The 20136-nt window shown below is 47.6% G+C and overlaps 1 protein-coding gene across 5 annotated transcripts in view; it reads left to right on the top strand.

Annotated features, from left to right (window-relative positions):
• KIAA1549 (KIAA1549 ortholog) overlaps nt 1–20136 on the top strand; it is a 233159-nt gene that overhangs the window by 96639 nt on the left and 116384 nt on the right. The window lies entirely within an intron of this gene.

Genomic DNA, 20136 nt, shown 5'->3' on the forward strand with positions numbered 1-20136 from the left:
AGCCGCAGCATCGCATTACAGGCTCATGTTCATCTTGTGGTCAATGATGACCCCAAATCTCTTTCTTGCATAGTGCTAGCCAACATAGCACTGCCGAGCCTATAAGGATGCTGTGGGTTTTTCTTCCCAAGGTGGAGAACCTTGCATTTATCGGCATTGAACACCATCGGATTCTCATCCGCCCACTCGCTGAGCCTGTCCAGGTCAGCCTGTATTACCTGCCTGTCTTCTGGTATGGATGCTTTGCCCCAAAGTTTGGTGTCATCGGCGAACTTGGCCAGTCCGCTTCTGACTCCGGTGTCCATATCATTAATGAAGATGTTGAACAGTATGGGTCCAAGGACAGAGCCTTGGGGGACCCCACTGGTCACAGGACACCACGATGAGTGACTTCCATCAATTACTACCCTCTGGGTCCGACCCCGGAGCCAATTTTCCAGCCAGTGGATCGTGGAGGACCCAAGGCGACAATTGGCCAGTTTCTCCAAGAGGCGATCATGGGACACCAGATCGAAGGCTTTTTTGAAGTCAAGATATATGACATCAATCTTATCTCCCTTGTCCAGGTGATAGTTCACCTGGTCGTAGAAGGAAATGAGATTGGTCAAGCAAGACCTACCCGCAACAAACCCATGCTGGCTATCCCTTAAGATGTTGGCGTCGGCCAGTCCATTAAGGATGGCCTCTTTAATAAACTTTTCTAAGATCTTCCCCGGGATAGAAGTCAGGCTAATGGGCCTATAGTTAACCGGATCCGCTTTCCTTACAATATGGTAAGCCAGGAACCACCTCCTGGGACTGCTTGTCCCAATGGGCAACCCATCTCGGAGATGGCCTTCTCAGCCCTGCACCACACAGAGACCTAGCGCAACTGAGAGTCCTCAGGATGCCCATGTGAGGAGGAGGAGCAGATACCCAGGTGGGTGAACCAAGTAAGTTTGGGTTAACGGGTAGTTCACAGGGAACCCATAGGAACCATTGGCAGAGTTCAACCGGGTAGAAAAAGAAGGGGGGAGGGAGGTATGAGCAGACAGCACACCAATGAGGAACCAATTATACAAAATGAAACCAATCCCACATATTGTACAACATATTTTGTAAGACTTATCATAATTATGGATAAGGTGCAGCTTTACATGATATAAGGTGCATCTACCCCTGGATTCCAGTTAGCAAGGGGTACCTCCCCTCCTCTGGGTCTAGCTGGGAGGGAACCTTTCACCTGGGGCTTCCCTTTGGAGAGGGGCTTATTTCAGGAATGACCCCCCACAGGACCCAATTCTACTAGCAACTCACAGTCCTCTCTGAGGAGCCATCGACCAGGCCTCAGGGTCCTCTGCTCAGTCAAAGGCCCCCCCAGTGCTGTCTGCCTCACACTGAGACCTCCCCTCCTGGCCCTGTGCCCTGCTTTGGGCACCAAGGGTTCTTTCAGTTTTCGGGGGAGGGAATCCAGCCACTGCTGGCTGGGTTTACCCAGCCTTACTCCTTGGCCATCCCTTTCTTGGGTCCTGCTGTAGTCTCTGAGGCTCTCTTAGTTCCTTGGCTGGGCCACACTGCAGGACTCCGGCTATGCTGGGGCTAACCTGAGCAGTCTCGAGCTGCTCCCAGGGCCAGCTCTCCATGTGCCGGTCTGCACACCACTCCATCCAGCCCCCTGCTGGGGATACAGGCTCAAGCTGCTGTGATGTGGTTCCCAGAGCCTGAGCCCCATGTGCTGATCTGCACACCGCTGGGGCAAAGAAGGGATCCTGGTGGGAGACCCTCTTCAGGCTCTTCCCTCACCGCATCCCCCTGTGCAGCTCATGCTGCTCCTCTTATACCCTCAGGGGGCTCCACCCCCTGAAGTCCGGCGGACCTGCAGCTTGCAGGTCTGAACTCAGTGCTCAGTCCCGGAGCTCCTCACCACTTCCCTTCAGGAAAGGGGTGGTGCCGGCTCCTCCCCACTCTTCCCTGATTGGTGGATGGGCTCCACCAGTCAGAATTGAGCATTCTCAAGCCCTGGATGCAGCGGGGCTTGAGCAGGTAAGTTCACCACACTGGAATAAGTCAGTGTGACCCCTCTGAAACTAATGGAATTGAACCCGTTTCTGTCAGCAGTGTATTTGGCCTTGAGTCAGAAAACTTAGATCAGAATCACTCAAGATAAGCTGTTTCCATTTCAATAGTCTGAGACCAGTGAACATACTTGTTGTACTATGTTGGGGATACAAGGGAAGCAAGAGAAGAAGACAATTTTAGGCTGGACATAAGGAAAAACTTCTTTACTGTCCTAGCCCCCAAGGCCTGTAATAATAGGCTGCTTCCAGAGGTGGTGCAAGCACCTACTCTGGACTCCTTTTTAAGAAGTGTTTGGATGCTTATCTTGCTGGGATCCTTTGACCCTAGCTGACTTCCTGCCCCTGGGGCAGGGGGCTGGACTCTGATTTCCCAAGGTCCCTTCCAGCCCTAATATCTATGAAGAAGGCTCTATGCAAATGTCTTTGCTCTAAGAGGATAATAAATTATGTTATCAAAGGAGTAAAAGAATGATGTCAGAACTGTTAATTTTTGTAGTAGGGCTGGGGTGCTGGTGGAGTGTTGATGGTCCAAGAAATGCTTGCTGAAAGGCAAGCATTTTTTGTACTGTCTTTTAGTGGGACCACCTGTACATTTAGGAGAGCTGTTAGATAGGCTTTTACGTATCAAGTGCCCTTCTCACATCTCAAGGAAGTGCACTAGATGTCTGAAATCTTGTCCAGCAGTTCTCTCAGTTGTACATTTGGTCAGATGACAAACATCATAAAAAATCCTTGCCTCTTGTTAAATGTTGTGCCTTGTATATGCGTATACTTAATACCTACCTGTCTGGAAAGCAAATACAGTTCTAGTGCCCCTAGCCAGGATAATGGTTATCCCTTCACACTGGGCAAAGCAATCATCCCATTGAAGAAAGGTCAGGAAAACATTTTGAACCAATAACCATGTCATTGTCTTTGCTAGGAGTTTTACCAGGGAAATGCATCTCTGGGCTTGCAAGATATACTGTATTTACTTGAGTCCAAGACTACTTCAAATTTAAATGACTCCCCAGTATTAGCTGCTACACATGGAAAATTATGAATTTGTTATAATTTGGTTCACCTTAAATTCATCCCCCCCATGCCTCTGTGGAAGGGAAAGCAGCAGCAGGGGAGGGAAGCAATGGCAGGGGCAAGCAGCCTGCCCCTTGCCCCCACAAGTGCCTGTGCTTCCTGTCACCTGTCTCCCCTGCCACTTGCCCCCTCCCCTCTCCTGCTCCCCCTCACTGCTTACCCTGTCCCACTTTTCTCTGCTGCAGGCACAGGGGAAATCACCTGCCGCTGCCACTTCTCCCAGCACTGGCATGGAGCCTGTGTCCAGGGCACAAAGCAAATGATGGCTCTGCCCCTGACTAGGAAGCAGTAGCTCTGGCTTTGGGTTAGGGCCAGAGCTACATCAGCTCTCCTGTCACTGCACAATCTCCCCCGTGCTTCCCTTCATCCTGCACTATGATCATCCCCCCTGCTTTCCCCTACCACGTGATATCTGTGGGGTTCAGAGCTGTGGCCACAGTAGCTATCTGTCCCAAACTGTATTCATATCCAACATGACATTTCTTTTATTTCATGTTGATTGGGGAGGGAGGCCCTCACCTTGGATTCAAATACATATGGTAAATGAGTTCAGATCTTTGCATGTTTACTATATTTACTATGTGTGATACCAGGTAAATGTCCTTAATGTCAATGTCAGACTTGTGTGAAACTTAATCAATAACTCAGTAAAAACCACAGATATTGCTGCTGTCACCACCACCCCCACAATACAGCATAGTCAAAGTGATGTTCAACTTGATTGTTTAGGTTTCATTCCTTTGGCAAAATTTTGGTGAATTGTGTTTCATCTGAATCAGTTTGCGCAGTGCTGATTGCTAGACGTGTACCAAGCAGTCCTTTTCTTTGGAGGAGCACCTAGTTTTTTCAGTATTATCACAATTAGCGAGAGCACACACAGGAGTAAAGTCACACATCTGCAGAAGTGTTTCCCTGATCTAGGCCTGGAGCACTACATTTTGATCAGCACACTTGTTAGTTTATTAAAGAAATACAATAAGCAGACTCCAAAAAGTACTCTTTTTACAGTTCCATCTTCTCAGAATTAAATCATGCATTCCCTAACATCTCTCTTCTAAATTCAGTTTAGAATTGAAAACAATTCAAAGCTCAATCAAGGCTATTTTTTTCTTTGTCAGCACTGTTAAGGATCTGTGTCAGTGAAAAGAGCCCCTGTGGATACGTGGGTTACTAGGATACAGAATAAACTCCAGTCTAATTAGGCAGTTACATTTGCCTTTAGGCTGTCTGGTACACAGCTGCAATTAGAAGACTTTACAACTAACACGTGTTTAAAAAAAAAAAAAAAAAAAAAAGTAACTACCGTTTCTTTAAAGTTAGTTTTTTGGAAAAAAAGTAAGTTCTTAATGAAGGGGTATAAACCGTTTTGTCTGGTCTAAATAACACCAATGAAAAGTTTTCAAAAGCAACCAGGTACCTCCGTTTTGAAGGAAGCTGAATTGTTGCATATAATAAAAAAAAAATGTATAAATCATGTTTTGGTTGGATAGGAACTGCCACAAGGTCTTTAGATCTTCTCGCATTGAAGACTATCTAACTTATTATTTGTTTAATTTGCTCGCTCACTCACTGTCTCTGTTACTTAGTCACATCTGCTCATCATGATGATTAGATTTTCTTACAATTAACATTTATAAATCCAGTTGCTGTTTGTACCCTTTTCTCTATATATGGCTTCCCACATGGCAATATCATATATATAGCTTAATGCCCAGAAAAGCACAAATTCTCCCAGGAAATGTTAGAATTTGATCTATGATTTATAACTTTGTGTATGTGTGAGTGCATGTGCCTGGTCTCCTCGTTCAGGTGTAATTGCTTCTCTTTTCCTAGTATTCTAGGTTTTCTCTTTATTAATGTGCTCTAGTCTTAGGTGCATATGTATTATTTCCTTAATTCAGAGTCTTCTCTCCTAACTTTTCTCCCCCAAGCGCTGCATAATACCCTGATTTTGAATGTTCATGGACTGCTTGTTTCCACATTTGGATTGTGGCAGGTTTGGTAAAAGGAGTAGTAGAATACAAATATCAGTGCTATGTAACTGTTGGCATAAATGTTTTGTGAACTGCCCCAAGTATGGATTTCAGATAATCTGATCCATGGGTGCTCTGTCTCCATGGTCATAAAAAGTGCCTTGTACATGATTTACTTCTCAGTAGGCTTTTTTAACAGGCCAAGTGTTCAAAGCCAATAATGTTGCACAGTAGGGTTCTACCTATATACTATGTTTATAGGCTTCTTTTCTAATCTACACACTTTCTTTCCCTATTGCCTGACCCATTGTTCTGTAATTATTTTTATCATCTTTAGAGGTTTAACTTATGCTGCAACTTTCCGCCCTAGTTTTTCATAAAGCAGCATGCATAAGAACTGTGCTAAATAATTAAACTCTGCTCTTCATCTGCCAGGGAGCCAGCACTAGGTCCTAGCTCCACTCCAGCAATAAATGTTATTGCAATGAGTTCATGAATCAGAGTAAGGTCTGCAGTTCCTTGATGAGAGTTAGTTATTTCATTAGTTACTTAATGGAAATACAGGACCCTGAAATAACGATCCAAAGCCCTCCATCCTTGAAGCTGTAGGGATTTTTTTCTCAACTGCCAAGGGAAACCATATTTTCATGTTTGACAGGAAAACAAATGACAAACTTAAGCATTTTGCAATGATAAGTGATCATTGGGGATCTGCTTTTTCTGTTTCCCACAGAAAAACGGAGTAAACCGTGAATTTTAATTTTTACCAGAGGCAAACACAGATTTCTCATTTTACTGGAGAAAACTGTGGATTTTGCAGTTTTGGGATGAGCCCTCTTGCAGGCTGGCAGAGTTCCAGGCTGCAGGGGGCTGGGAGGGAGTGGGAGGAGGGTGGTCAGGCAGGGGGTGCCATGTACATGTATATGCACATGGCCACCAGGCAGCCTGGAGAGCAGCTCCCACAGGTAGGCTGCGGGGGCAGGGAGGGATTGAGGCTCCCATAGGGAGGGAGAAAGTAGAACAGGGCTGGGGCTGGTGCTGCTGCCCAGCCTGAGCAGTGCATTGGGGCTTGGTGGAGTGGCTGTGGGGCTTTTGGCCCGGCTGTGGGCCCACCCACAATTATTATGACTCGGGAAGCACCAGTCACCTCTGGCTGGGGGCTGTCAGGGGTGGAGTGAAGGACACCAGCAGGGCCAGGGAGGCTGGGGGCTTTCATTTTAATCATGGATTTGGGTGGTTTTATCAAAGAATTTGTGACTTTTTTTATCAGGGAAAACCAGCATCCCTGGTGATTTATGAATGCTACAGATTTTATTATCAGCTCAGGCATGGTTTATAGACATCAGCCTGTACATTGGCAGCATGCATTACTGTACTCATTTATGTCTCTGGGAGAGATTCTGCTCAGGAAGGCAGGGTTTCCAGTGTGTAATCAGAGTTCATCTGCAGCTAGCCTCCCATTCCATTGTGGTTGACTCTGCTACACTCAAGAAATAGATAGTTTGCCATCAACTCCTCTCCTCATAGAATATTTTGCTACCTGCAGAAACTTTGGTCCTGTCTTTAGCAGTATTTTCTAGCATGAAAATACTAGAGGAGGCTGGGACACCTGTGTAGGTAAAGACTCACTTCAGTATATCCCTCTTTTTTTGCTTTATGCCTTGTGTGCAATATGCTTCCCATGTAATGACTTGAGCTTTGTGGTAACCTGGTACATTTTCTCTTTTTGTGTGTTCTAAGTGTAGTAGTTCCTGTTCTTATCCATTTTAATCGGCTGTCAGTTTAAAATGGGAGGGAGGGGGGAGGTCTGTTGTAGAAGGAGCCTTTGTTCCTTGCCTATAAAACAGCAGCATTAAAAAGCTAATGTGCTGTGACAGACCTTGTAGTATGCATAGGTCACTGTCCATGCATATGCAGAGCATCCCTTATAAAGCAATTTGGTTTGAGTTAATTTCTTGTCCCTTTTTGAGGGATAGAAACCTTCATTTATCTTTGCTCACTATTGCTCTAAGTTCTCTTAGAAGTTGTTTTTATTTGTATTCTCAAAATATAATTTAGAAAAACACATTGTTTTTCTGTTGCATTCATTCTCCTCATGTCTGAGCCTGTTGCACATTCTTGGGTTCTTCTAACATCCCTGTGAAGTAAGATAGTGTTACTAACACCCTTCTGTAAAAGTGAGACTTGTACGCAGATGCATAAAATGAACTTTCCTAGGATCACATATGGAAGTCAGTGCCAAAGGTAAGCTTAAACTTGGGTCCTTAAGGTCACCATCCATTATCTTGGATCTCAAGGCCATCCTTCCCATTGTAGCAGAATTAGAGGGAGGGAGCTGAAACCAGAGCAGTGTTTCCCAACCTTTCCCATCCTATGGCACATGTACATAAATAATTTAAAAAAAATGCGGCACACTGCCCCCTCCCCATGCCCCCAACAGATAATATGGCCACCACTGCCACCCACTGCCCTGCGCTGCTGCTGCTCCACAGAGTGGGGGCTGGCACACGGGTAAGGAAACACTGTACTAGAGTACAAAAAGACCATAGGAGTAAATCTCTCCTATGCCTCCACTGAAAAGCTGACTGCCAAGATACTGCTTTAGGGAGATGCACTTGGGTGCCAGGATGGCACTGAGTTCTTTCTTACCAAAGAATTTTTTATTGTGCAACTACCTCTCATTTGGTCTTTGAGGTCTAACTAACGAGAAATCTCCATATTGCTCTCTACCTCAGTGTATCTTCTCATGGTGTTTGATATGGGATCCTGGTTTTCTCAACTTGTTTACAAAAAATCCCAAATTCTCCAATAACAAATCCAAAATTCTCTGATTAAAAACCCCCAAATCCACATTTTTCCACCATTAAAATGAAATATACGTATCAGTTGAATGCAACATTTTATTGATATATTTACAATTGTAAAGCAGTTGGGAAGCCTACCAGTGCCTCAGTCATGTATAATAAAATAGATGCTAAATACCTACGTGTTTTGGTGTTTGATTTTTGTTTTTGTATCATGGAAAGTCAGAGCTCCCCCCTTGCTCCCTTCATTGTTTCCCCCCTGCTGCTTTGTGCTGTTGTGCAGCCCTGGTATGCTGGTGCCCTGCCCCTGGCCATGTTGTTGTCCCTCACTTCCAACCCACAGCCCCCTGGCCCTTCCAGTGCCCCTCACTCCTGACTCTCAGTCCCTTAGCCTTGCTGGTACCCCTTACTCCCGACTTGCTGCTCCCCACTTCCAGGCCCCAGGCCCCTGGTGTGTGGGCATAGGTGAGGCCGTAGGCAATACACTGGGGGGTGGAATGGGGGGCATGTGCTCCCTCAGATTTCTGTGCCCACAGCAGGGCATGGGGCTGCAGTGTGACTGGACTGACACCAGGCAGGAGCTGCTTCTGGCTCAGCAGGCAGGACCCAGTGTGTGAGGAAGCACTGCATTGTCATGGCTGCCAATTTGAGGCACCCCCTGCCTGCCTGGCAGCAGCCAGAGGTACAACTCTGCTGCTGCTGCCGGGAGCCCTGTGCCAGCTATGCCATCATGGCAGCCAAGGTGTGCTCCCCTACTCTGCTCCCCACTGCTGCCAGGCAAATAGGGAGCAGCTCACTTTGGCTATGGTGGCACAATGCTCACAGTGGTGTTGGCAGTTGCAGCAGCCCTCCCTTCTCTGCCCTCCTGCATCAGGTCTCGCTTGCTGTGCTGCAGAGGTAGCTCCTGCTGGCGCCAGGCTGCAGCCCCATGCTGTAGGCACAAAAATCTGGGCATGTGCCCCCATACCCTCTTGATGCATTGCCTATGCCCCCTGCCCCCATAGACTTATCTCCAGGGAGCTGCTATCCACTATCCTGCCTGGCTGCACTGTTGGCCACATGCATGCGACTCCCTGCCTCTGATCGTCCTCTTCCTGCTCCCCCCAGCCCCAAACAGCCCCTTACAAGGCTGGAACCTGGTTTCCCAGGTTTTTCTCCTTTAAAGGGGGAAGTTTGCATTTTTCCACCAGAAACAGGATTCCTGGTTATGATTGGGGACCTACCAAAATAGAGGAGGCAAGTGGCCTATTTTGTAGAATGAGTGTGGGGCTGACCACCAATTTCATGGGCTAACCCTAACCCTTCCCCCTCCATGCCTCTGACCTCAGGGGTCCCTTGCTGCTGACTAGGCCAAGAGGATTGTCCATTATATGGCCCTGCCCCTAGTTAGTGATTGGTGGAGGGAGGTGGGGCTGTGTAGCGGGTAGCCCTCAGTCAATCAGCAGCAAGGGGTGGGGGTGGCTGCTCTCTTTCATGCTGGTTGGGGTTTCCATGAAATTGAGTAGGTACCTAGTTATGATTCTGTTCACATTTTATCTTTAAAGATGGATCGACAATTTTGAATGTTCTTAGCGATGTATTTGAATGGCTGCTGGTTTGCGTTCTAACACCACTTCTTGCTTTGAGGAGTGCAGATCCTGTTGCTTACCACAGGTCATCAAATCAGCTAAATTGATAGCTCTAGCTGAAATGTGTTGAATTATCCTACAAGCTGATTTCCGTGACTTGTGTAGTCAGAACCACCAGTGTCCTCCTACTTCTTTCAGCCCAGCCAGAGATCACAATTCTGTTTCCTGAGCCATCTGTGTGATTTGTCATAATGTTATTAGCTTTGGGTCTTCTGCTTTCTTGGCTTGTTGCCCTGTTGTTGTTGTCTAGTTCAATAACAGCACTGGATGGTGAAACTGTTTTGCAGGCTCAGCTGTTACTGCTAAAAACAATCCAGTATCAATATTGGTCAGTAGCTTTGGGTCATTTTTTAATATTGAAATGTACCAGAGCGTACGTAATCTTATCTGTTTCTTTCTCCCATGAAATAATCCAGTGATTGCCCTGCAGTAATGAGTGTGCCTGTCCTACAGCTTGCTTTACCTGAGGCTTATCTCCTGAACTTCGCTTGACTTGCTCTTCTGCCCTTTCTGTCTGGCTGCTTTCTGGAGCCTGTGCTGCAAGTCCTGTCTGTTTTTGATGAGCTGTGCACTGGGTTCTGACAGTAGCTTTCTAATAATGTGGTGTTTTCCTGGAGATGAGGAGAAATTAATTTATGGTGCTGTTGACATGACATCGACTAATTCTGACTTAAGAGTGCAGCAAAACGCACAATATAGCTCTCCAACCTGGCAGATCAGCTTGTTTGAAAATAATGAGCATATGACATCCTTATGCCTCTTTTTTTTAACTTAATTTCACTGACATGTTCACCTTTTTGGGCATGGACACGTGATACATTTACTGTGGAGTACATTGACTTGGCATTTTTAGTAGAAGTGAGAAAATAGAGCAGACACATGAATTGCAACCACCAGAGTAAATTATCCCTTGGAGAAAACTATAGTAATTTTGCCCTGAGGTGGCTTCCTGTGGCATAAGTGTTGCTCCCTTAGTCCATTTTATCACAATGTACCTGCTTGGTCATTGCAGACCAGCTCCCCCCCCCCCCCATGGTCTGGTACTGTAATAGCACCTACCACTGGTGCTTTCCAATTTGGGAGATGTTTGTTCCTGATTACAGAATCAAATTTGGGATAAATTACTCTGTTGTAATAGTGGCATGTATCCATACCAGCACTTATTCTTCAAGATATTTTTATTCCAAGTCCAGCATTTTTGGAGCTTCTGTATCTTTATGATATAAAAGAATGTAAGAGTATGGCAAAGGTCTTATTTACTGTCCTTTGTATAGGTTGAAGGATAGCTAGTGGAAATCTCTCAAGAACAGTCTGATGGAAAAGTTGCATTGTAGATTCAAAGCAATAGTAGCTGCCACCTTATATTTCTGTTTGTGACAGTTATTGACAATCTGTACACTTACTGAAGGTCTTGCAGTGCTGCATCTATCTTGATATGAGTCACTCCCAGTAGAATTTGCTTTGTATTGATCCTTCTATTACTATCATAATGCCGAAGATTAACTGAGCGCTTGGTACCAATCACTTGAAAATGCACAGAACAGTTTAAGTACCAATTAAATGTAGTTTCTGGTTTTTGGCATGGGCATTAACATTGTCAGATCTAGACCTGAAAAGAGATCTGCTCATAATTGCTTGCTGTAAGTAAAATGTATTCATGTTTGAAATCATGCTAGATAAGAATAGTGTAGCAATTTATAGCTGCCCTGGTTATTCTGCTAAAGAAGTCATGCCTTCCTCTTATTGTGTAGGGAGATGTAATGTACAAGCGCAGATTGCTGTTTCGTGGTGTTTATATGCTCATCTCTGCTTAAGATAAATCTGGCCTTGTAAGCAAATGTGCAGTGAGCACAGTTTAGACTTTGTTTAACAATGGCATCATTGCCAAAGTTGTATATTAGGTATGGACATGCATGGGTACACATGTCCTGTGAACCATATGTAGAAGTTAGATTATTGACTGAATATTGTAAATACATTTTCTGCAGTCATTCTCTGCATTCTTAAAATGTGAATGAGGAGAGAACCCAAGTCAAAGGATGAATCCTTGTTAGGAGGCTTCTGATGGTAAAGATGCATCTCAGAATGTGTTTCTTTCACCCAAGGAACCTTGTCTTTCTTTCACCTGGGCATTTGCTAACCTGAACTATGTCCCACACTTGCAGAAGCTTCATACAGCAGACAAGTGTGGCTGTCGAATTGGATGACGCTTTTTCATAATACCACTAATTATCATGCCCGTCAACCAGGGATGTCCAAAGAGATAGGCCTGAGTGACCCACAGGCAGCATGCAGAGTGTGTTGGATAGCCCTGTTGTATGTGGTGTGCACTCCAACTTGTGTCCCAGAGCAGTGGAGTGGCTGCTTGTCACGGCAGGGTCCTACAGGAGGGCCGTGATCTCCTTAAGGCCCCCTCTTCCATGCCAAGTCGGCCCAAGAGCACCCTCTGATTCTCGTCCGCCACGTCTTTGATGGTTTGAATTGGTTGGGAGGCTGCCTTGCATCTCCTTGGGCACGGTTAGTTGGGACCTCCGTCCCCATGTTTTCCCAGACTCACCGGGGGTCTCTCTGTATGATGGGTGCTTCCCAGGCACCCTAGCCTTATGGGCTATGCGTGGCTCCAACCACCCCTGATACCACGCCCCAAGCCTCGCAGTTGGAATCAACATCAGTCTGTCTCTCTCTGTACTTGCGCCTGTGTCCCGGGCCTTCTTTGTTATGCCGCCCCCTCCTGGGGCTCTCCGTACCCACTCGGGGCCTTCTCTGTACAGTGACCCTCTCTGTTGGGCCTTCTCTTGCACTGCTGCCCTCTCTCTGGGCCTTCAAGTGCTGCCCCCTTTTTGGGGCTTGCCAGGCCCACCCTAGGGCTTCTCAATGAGGAGCTCCCCTTTCTGGGGCTCGCCGTGCCCAGCTGGGGCTTTCCAATAATGTCGCCCCCTTTCTGGGGCTCGCCGTGCCCAGCTGGGGCTTTCCAATAATGTCGCCCCCTTTCTGGGGCTCGCCGTGCCCAGCTGGGGCTTTCCAATAATGTCGCCCCCTTTCTGGGGCTCGCCGTGCCCAGCTGGGGCTTTCCAATAATGTCGCCCCCTTTCTGGGGCTCGCCGTGCCCAGCTGGGGCTTTCCAATAATGTCGCCCCCTTTCTGGGGCTCGCCGTGCCCAGCTGGGGCTTTCCAATAATGTCGCCCCCTTTCTGGGGCTCGCCGTGCCCAGCTGGGGCTTTCCAATAATGTCGCCCCCTTTCTGGGGCTCGCCGTGCCCAGCTGGGGCTTTCCAATAATGTCGCCCCCTTTCTGGGGCTCGCCGTGCCCAGCTGGGGCTTTCCAATAATGTCGCCCCCTTTCTGGGGCTCGCCGTGCCCAGCTGGGGCTTTCCAATAATGTCGCCCCCTTTCTGGGGCTCGCCGTGCCCAGCTGGGGCTTTCCAATAATGTCGCCCCCTTTCTGGGGCTCGCCGTGCCCAGCTGGGGCTTTCCAATAATGTCGCCCCCTTTCTGGGGCTCGCCGTGCCCAGCTGGGGCTTTCCAATAATGTCGCCCCCTTTCTGGGGCTCGCCGTGCCCAGCTGGGGCTTTCCAATAATGTCGCCCCCTTTCTGGGGCTCGCCGTGCCCAGCTGGGGCTTCTCAATAGTGCCCCACCTGGGGCTCGCTACACCCGCACTGGGGCTTCTCAATAGTGCCCCACCTGGGGCTCGCTACACCCGCACTGGGGCTTCTCAAATGCCCCCTCTCTGGGGCTGGGGTCTAAGCACCCCGTAAGCTGTGCCCTCACTGGCGCCGGGGCCCCCACGCCACTGTGGGTTCCCCCCAAGTATGCTGTGCCCTCACTGGCGCTGGGGTCCTCACACTCCGCTGTGAGGCCCCTTTGAGGATACTGCGCCCTCACTGGCGCCGGGGTTCTCGCACTCCGTTGTGAGTCCCCGATGAGGCCTCCTCCAACCCCTTATAGCCTCACCCAAACCTCCGGTGTAATAAACAACAAAATGCTACAGAAACTCAAGCCTCCTGGCTATAACATAATGTAAAGCCGCCTGGCTAAACCACATTGCACAAACGCCCTAGAGCTGCCATCCATAACTCTGCTCAAGCAGTACCTGCGGGTCTCGCTGCTTCTCGTATCCCTACTCCGGGAGCTCCTGCCTCTCTGGCTGCTGGCAGGGAACTGCCAGCCTGGCCTCAGCCCTGGGCTTTATAAGAGCCAGCCTCTGCCTCCTACAGGCAGCTGACCGCTGGCAGGTGTGGGTCATTTGCTCCCTCCAGTTGCCCTGGCAACCCACAGGTGGGCTCCTATTCCCTGCTAGGGCTCCCTATGCACTGCCAGAGCTTTTCCTCTAGCAGTTTCTGCCCTCTAGGAGCAGGGCATCTCAGTGCTCTGCGACACTGCTGCATGATACTCAATAGGGCTGTGTGAAGCTTCAGTCCCCGATTCAGTTCAGCAGAGATTCAGCCTGATTTGGTGGCTAAATCTCCAAATCAAATCAGAGGACCCTTTAATCTCTCTGAACTGAATTGGAATCTTCATAATAGATTCGGAAAGGTTTGGCTATTCGGACATAGACACAGATTTAAAAGTTTTTTCTACATACCTCTAGGTACTAGGTGGCTTGGGAATGCTGCAATGCTGGGGCACATGGAGCATCCCACAGAAGCACGGGGGGCTCAGCAGCAGACCCAGAAGTGGACCAGAAGCTCTTCTGGTCCACTTCTGAGTCCACGGTGAGCATGCTTTGGGGGGCTGCCCATGCCCCCCCAACTCAATGACTGGTGCTTCCTGGGCCGGGGGGGCACCCAGGGTCCCCCTGTGGCCAATTACTGAGCTGAGGGGTGCGGAAAGCATGCTCCCCGGCAGACCCTGAAGTGGACTGGAAGTACTTCCAGTCCATTTCTAGGTTTGCTGCCAAGCATGTGGAGGGGTCCCCCTGCTGGCTCCATGTGCCCCAGCATCGCGGTGATCACGAGCCATGCCTGGTACTTCAAGGTATGTTTAAAACCCCCCCAAAAACAAAACAACACCCCCCCCCCAACCAAAAAACCAAAAAAACTTTTAAAGCTGTGTCTATGGCCAAATCGCTGATTCTCTGAATCGGCATTGAATCTTCAGATTTGAATTTGGCCGAATCGAATTGGGGACAGTGATCCAAATCAACAAATCGAATTGGGGACAGCGATTCAGGCTGAATTGAATAAAAGTCGCTTTGCACAACCCTGGTGCAGCCATGTGCCCCTCTAGGGCTGTGCTGTCCAGCCCTGGAGTGGCTGCAGCAGAACCTGGCTCAAAGCAGACTCACTCCAGGATGCGCACTGGAACCAGAATATGGGACCAGCCTGTGAGTCTGGTGCGATCTGTGAACCAGCTTTACTTTACTCATCTGGCCAACTCATCCAACTCATGAGGTTGGATGAGTTTAACACCTCTGCTGTAGGCACTTATTTTTTTGGGTAAGAGCATTTGTTTCACATCGATTCTTTTTTCCAACAGAAAGTACAGTAAAAAAAATAAAATTTTACCTTTAGAGTATTATAACGCAGACTGTTCTGTTTTTTGTTGTGACCCAGGGCCATGCAACTGCCTCTGCCGGTGTTGTGGCTTGAGGCATAAATTAGGTTGAATCAGTCGTGCATATCGTGGAAGAGGCTATGAGATAAAACCTGAATACAGCACATTTTTTTTTGCTGGTGGTGTTCTGCATGCTAATGCTGAGCTTTGATTGCATTTTCCAGATTACCAGAAATGAAGCCCATCACATTAGTGTGTTGCCACTTAAAAAATTACATTGGAACATTTGCCAAACAGCAGCTGATCACAGCAATATATCATTTTTGGAAGGAGGTGCTGGCAGCATATATGAACTACCTTCACAAAGAACTGCATAGGTTATTGAGTTAGCAGGGTGCTCAAGAAGGTTGTAAATACAGCTGCAGTTGAGCAACTTGCTGCATCTCCATGGAGCACTTTGTGTTTGATTTTCAGTGGTGTATGCTGGATTATATATTATGATATCAATTCATTTACAACTATTCCTTTTATTTAACTAGGCCTGTACATAATATTTTCCTTTTAAATGCACCATTGATAATGGGCTGTCAGTAGCCTCAGTAGAACATTACCATGACAGTTTCAGAGTTAGAATATCAGGATGTTCAGATGGTAGAGGCAGTTTTAGGTTGAAGACTTTTACCTGTTCCCCAGTAAAATGTTCTGAAGAAGCTTTCTGCTTTCCATTAATATTTGCCTTCGGTCATCATTAATTGAATTTGGAAGCTAATGTGGAATATTCAAGTCATAATCCAGCTTCCTTTGTTTACCCATGTCTGGAATACTTCACGTAGGGATCTCTCTTTTAATACCTCAGGTGCACTAGCATGAGAGGGGGTGCTGGCATGCTCTAAGAAAACAAGAAGTGTTCAGCTCAGGGTTTGTATATCTCCCAACAGTACGCCTTGGGTTGAATCTTGGCTTTTTTCCATAAGTGCTCAATCCAGCCATCCCTTTATTATAAACAGCATGTGACTTAGTAATTACTCTAATAGTGGCTGGTGAATACAGATAGTAGCAATTGAATGCAATATGGTAGTGGTACACTGTCCAGAGGCTAGCAGAAGACCAACTGACAATACAAGTGCAAATTTAAGAGTGGTCTCACCTACGTGCTCCCCACTCCTACCAACAGTCTCTTTCCCTGTGCTCCCCCCCACCCCGCACCCCCTCCCTTGTTACATTGATCATCCTGGCCCTGGACGGAAGCTTGGGCTGAACTGCTACTTGCCCTGGGCCTCTACTTGAATAAAAAATGAGGCTTCTTCCCCACAATGTTGATTTTGGGGAGGGGGGAACCTTGTCTTGGATTCAAATAAATACAGTAACAAAGGGAGATGTACGGTAGTGAATAAAAACAGTATTTTACTAAATGTATATATAGCAGCACTTACTGGTACATGAGTATTGTACCACAGGAGGGTGTAGTGCAGGGATGTCAAGCTCATCTGGCCCCAGAGGCCAGATGAGTGCTGGAGGCTAGATTGGGCCCATTGACACCTCTCCCCCACCCGCCCTCCCCCCTCCGGCCTCTTCCCCAGCATACCTGATCTGTCAGTTGCCTGATACTTGTGCTGTTTGTGGATATTGGAGCAGCCAGAATGGGTGCTATGGCAGTCTGGCCTGAGCAGCAGCTGTGCTGCATGTGGTGGCTGCCCTAGCTAGACTTTGTAGCATGTGGTGCCTGCCCCTGGCAGCTCCAGGACTTTACCGCATGCAGTGTCTGCTCCAGCTGGTCTGGGAGCCACATTGAATGGTGTCCCTGTGAGCAGTGTGTGCTCTGCATGTGCCAGAACAGCTGGAGCAGCTGCTGTGTGTGGCACATCTCCCAGAGCAGGTGCTGTGGGGAAGTCTGACTGTGGTAACCACCATGTGCAGCACAGCTGCTGCTCTGGTCAGTCTGTGCCCCACATGGTGCCTGTTCTGGGTGCTCCAGGATCTGTACTGTATGCAGCAGGAATCCCAAGTGGGTTGGAGAAGCTGCCAGATCAGGTATGCTTGAGAGGAGGGGAGCAGGGTGGGGGAAGCAGTCTATGGGCTGGATTTGGCCCAATCACCAGCCCTGTACCATGCCCCATGTGGATCTGATCACATTCAGGGGCAGGACCGGGGGGCCAGATGGCTGGATGTTTGACACCCCTGGTGGAGCAGATCTGTCATTCTGTATTACAAGATTTATAGGTAGAACTATTGTTTTAAAGAACTTATAACAAATGTAGGTATTCTGCAGACTTTTTGCAAATAAATATGGATTGTTTGAATGATAGTTGTTACAAGATAGCTCCAGCAGCCTCGGTGTGAAGAAGATGAGATACCTAGCTGTTTTTTTGCCATGCACAATTGCTCTTAGTGACCAAGTGAAGTATGCCAATGTAGAACAGCAAATAAGTTTCTGGGGGTTGTCTAGCAAGCAGAGTGAATGTGACCATTGCTTGCTGTTCGTGGGCTTCGATAGGGGAGAAGCAGCAAGAAAGACTTGCAACAAACAGATTGGAGGATGCCATAGGGTGATAAGTGCAATTTTCTACAAGTGTCAGTTTGTAAGTTGATAAATACAACAGTATGTCTAAAAGACATACGAAAAACTAGAACTCTTGGTTCCAAAATGATACCTTTTATTAGACCAACATGTATGCCTAATGCATTTTTATACATATTCCCATATTTCAACACCTAAACAACACTGTTTTTGTAAAGTCAGTACCATTCTTGGATGTCTAACCAGCACGCATGCATGCACGTATGTTAGTAGACAAATTTTAGAGACTGCTTCATCTCTCCAAGTCTTGGACCATTCTTACGGTCATAGAATCATAGAAAATTAGGGTTGGAAGGGACCTCAGGAGGTCTAGTCCACTCCCCTGCTCAAAGCAGGACCTTCCCCAACTAGATCAATCCAACCAGGGCTTTGTCAAGCTGGGCTTTAAAAACCTCCAGAGATAGAGATTACACTACCTGTCTAGGTAACTTGTTCCAGTGCTTTACTACACTCCTAGTGAGAGAATTTTTCCTAATATCCAACCTAAACCTCCCTTGATGCAACTTGAAGCTATTGCTCCTTGTTCCGTCATCACTGAGAGCAGTCCAGCTCCATCCTCTTTGGAACCCCCTTCAGATAGTTGAAGGCTGCTATCATATCCCCTCTCAGTCTTTTCTTCTCCAAACTAAATAAGCCCAGTTTCCTCTTGCCTCTCCTCGGAAGTCATGTGCCCCAACCCCCGAATCATTTTCGTTGCTCTCTGATGGACTCTCTCCAACTTGTCCACATCCTTTCTATAGTGGGGGGCTCAAAACTGGGCACAGTACTCCAGATGTGGCCTTACCAGTGCTGAATAGAGGGGAATAATTACTTCCCTTGATCTGCTGGCAATGCTCCTTTCAATACAGCCCAGTATGTCTTTAGTCGTCTTGGCAGCAAAAGCACACTGCTGACTCTTATCCAACTTATTGTCCACTGTAACTCCCAGGTCCTTTTCTGCAGAGCTGCTGTTTAGCCAGTTAGTCCCCAACCTGTATCGGTCCATGAGATTCCTCCATCCTAAGTGCAGGGCTTTGCACTTGTCCTTGTTGAACCTCATGAGATTTCTTTTGGCCCAATCCTCCAATTTATTGAGGTTACTTTGAATCCTAGTCCTACAGTGTATCTACCCTACTACACCCCCCCTAGATTGGTGCCACTTGCAAACTTGCTGAGGGTACAGTCCATCCCATCTTCCAGATAGGAGCCCTATATTTGCCCTTTTCCAATAGTCTGGGACCTCCCACAATCAACATGAGTTTTCAAAGATAATGGCTAGCGGCTCTGCAGTCACATCAGTCAGCTCCCTCAGCACCCCCGGATGCATTGCATCTGGCCCCGTGGACTTGGACATGTCCAGCCTTTCTAAATAGTCCTTAACCTGTTCTTTCACCACTGAGGGCTGTTCACCTCTTCCCCAAACTGTGCTGCCCTGCACAGTAGTCTGGGAGTTGACCTTGCCTGTGAAGACTGAGGTAAAAAAGACATCAAGTACTTCAGCCTTTTTCTCATCATCTGTCCCTAGGTTGCCTCCCCCATTCAGTAAGGGACCCACACTTTCTCCTGTCTTCCTCTTGTTGCTAACATACTTGTAGAAACCCTTCTTGTTATGCTTCGTGTCCCTGGCTAGCTGCAACTCCAATTGCACTTTGGCCTTCCTGACTTCATCCGTGCATGGCTGAGCGATGCTTTTATACTCCTCCCAAGTTGTTTGTCCAAGCTTCTACTTCTTGTAAACTTAAATTTACTGTGTTTAACTTCACCAAAGAGTTATCTGCTAAGCCAGCCTGGTTGCTTGCCACATTTGCTGTTCTTCTTGCACATCAGGTTGGTTTGTTCCTGTGCCCTCAGTAAGGTTTCTTTAAAATACAACCAGCTCTCCTGGACTTCTTTCCCCTCCAGACTGCCCTCCCAGGCAATCCTGCCTACCAGTTCCCTGAGGGAGTGAAAGTCTGCTTTTCTGAAGTCCAGGGTCCTTACTCTGCTGCTCTCCATCCTTCCTTTTTGTCAGGATCCTGAACTCAGTCATCTCGTGGTCACTGTTGCCCAAGTTGCCACCCACTTCTACATCCCCCACCAATTCTTCCCTGTTGGTGAGCAGTAGGGCAAGAAGAACATGGCCCCTAGTTGGTCTCTCCAATATTTGCATCAGGAAGTTGTCTCCAGAGCTCTCCAAAAACTTCCTGGATTGCCTGTGCACTGCTGTTTTGCCCTCCCAGCACATGTCAGGATGGTTGAAGTCCCCCATGAGAACCAGGGCCTGTGCTCAGGAAACTTCAACTACTTATCTAAAGAAAGCCTCATCTACCTCATCCTCCGGGTCTGGTGGTCTACAGCACATAACCCACCACAACATCACCCTTGTTGCTCTCCCCTCTAACCTTAACCCAGAGACTTTCAACAGTCCTGGCTCCAGTTTCATACTGGAGCTCTGAGCAATCATACAGCTCTTTTACATGCAGCACAATTTCTTCTCCTCTTCTCCCTTGCCTGTCCTTCCTGAACAGTTTGTACCCATCCATGACAGTGCTCCAGTCATGCGAGCTCTG

The sequence above is a fragment of the Alligator mississippiensis genome, chromosome 4, assembly GCF_030867095.1.
Source record: "Alligator mississippiensis isolate rAllMis1 chromosome 4, rAllMis1, whole genome shotgun sequence".
NCBI classification, from domain to species: Eukaryota; Metazoa; Chordata; order Crocodylia; family Alligatoridae; genus Alligator; species Alligator mississippiensis.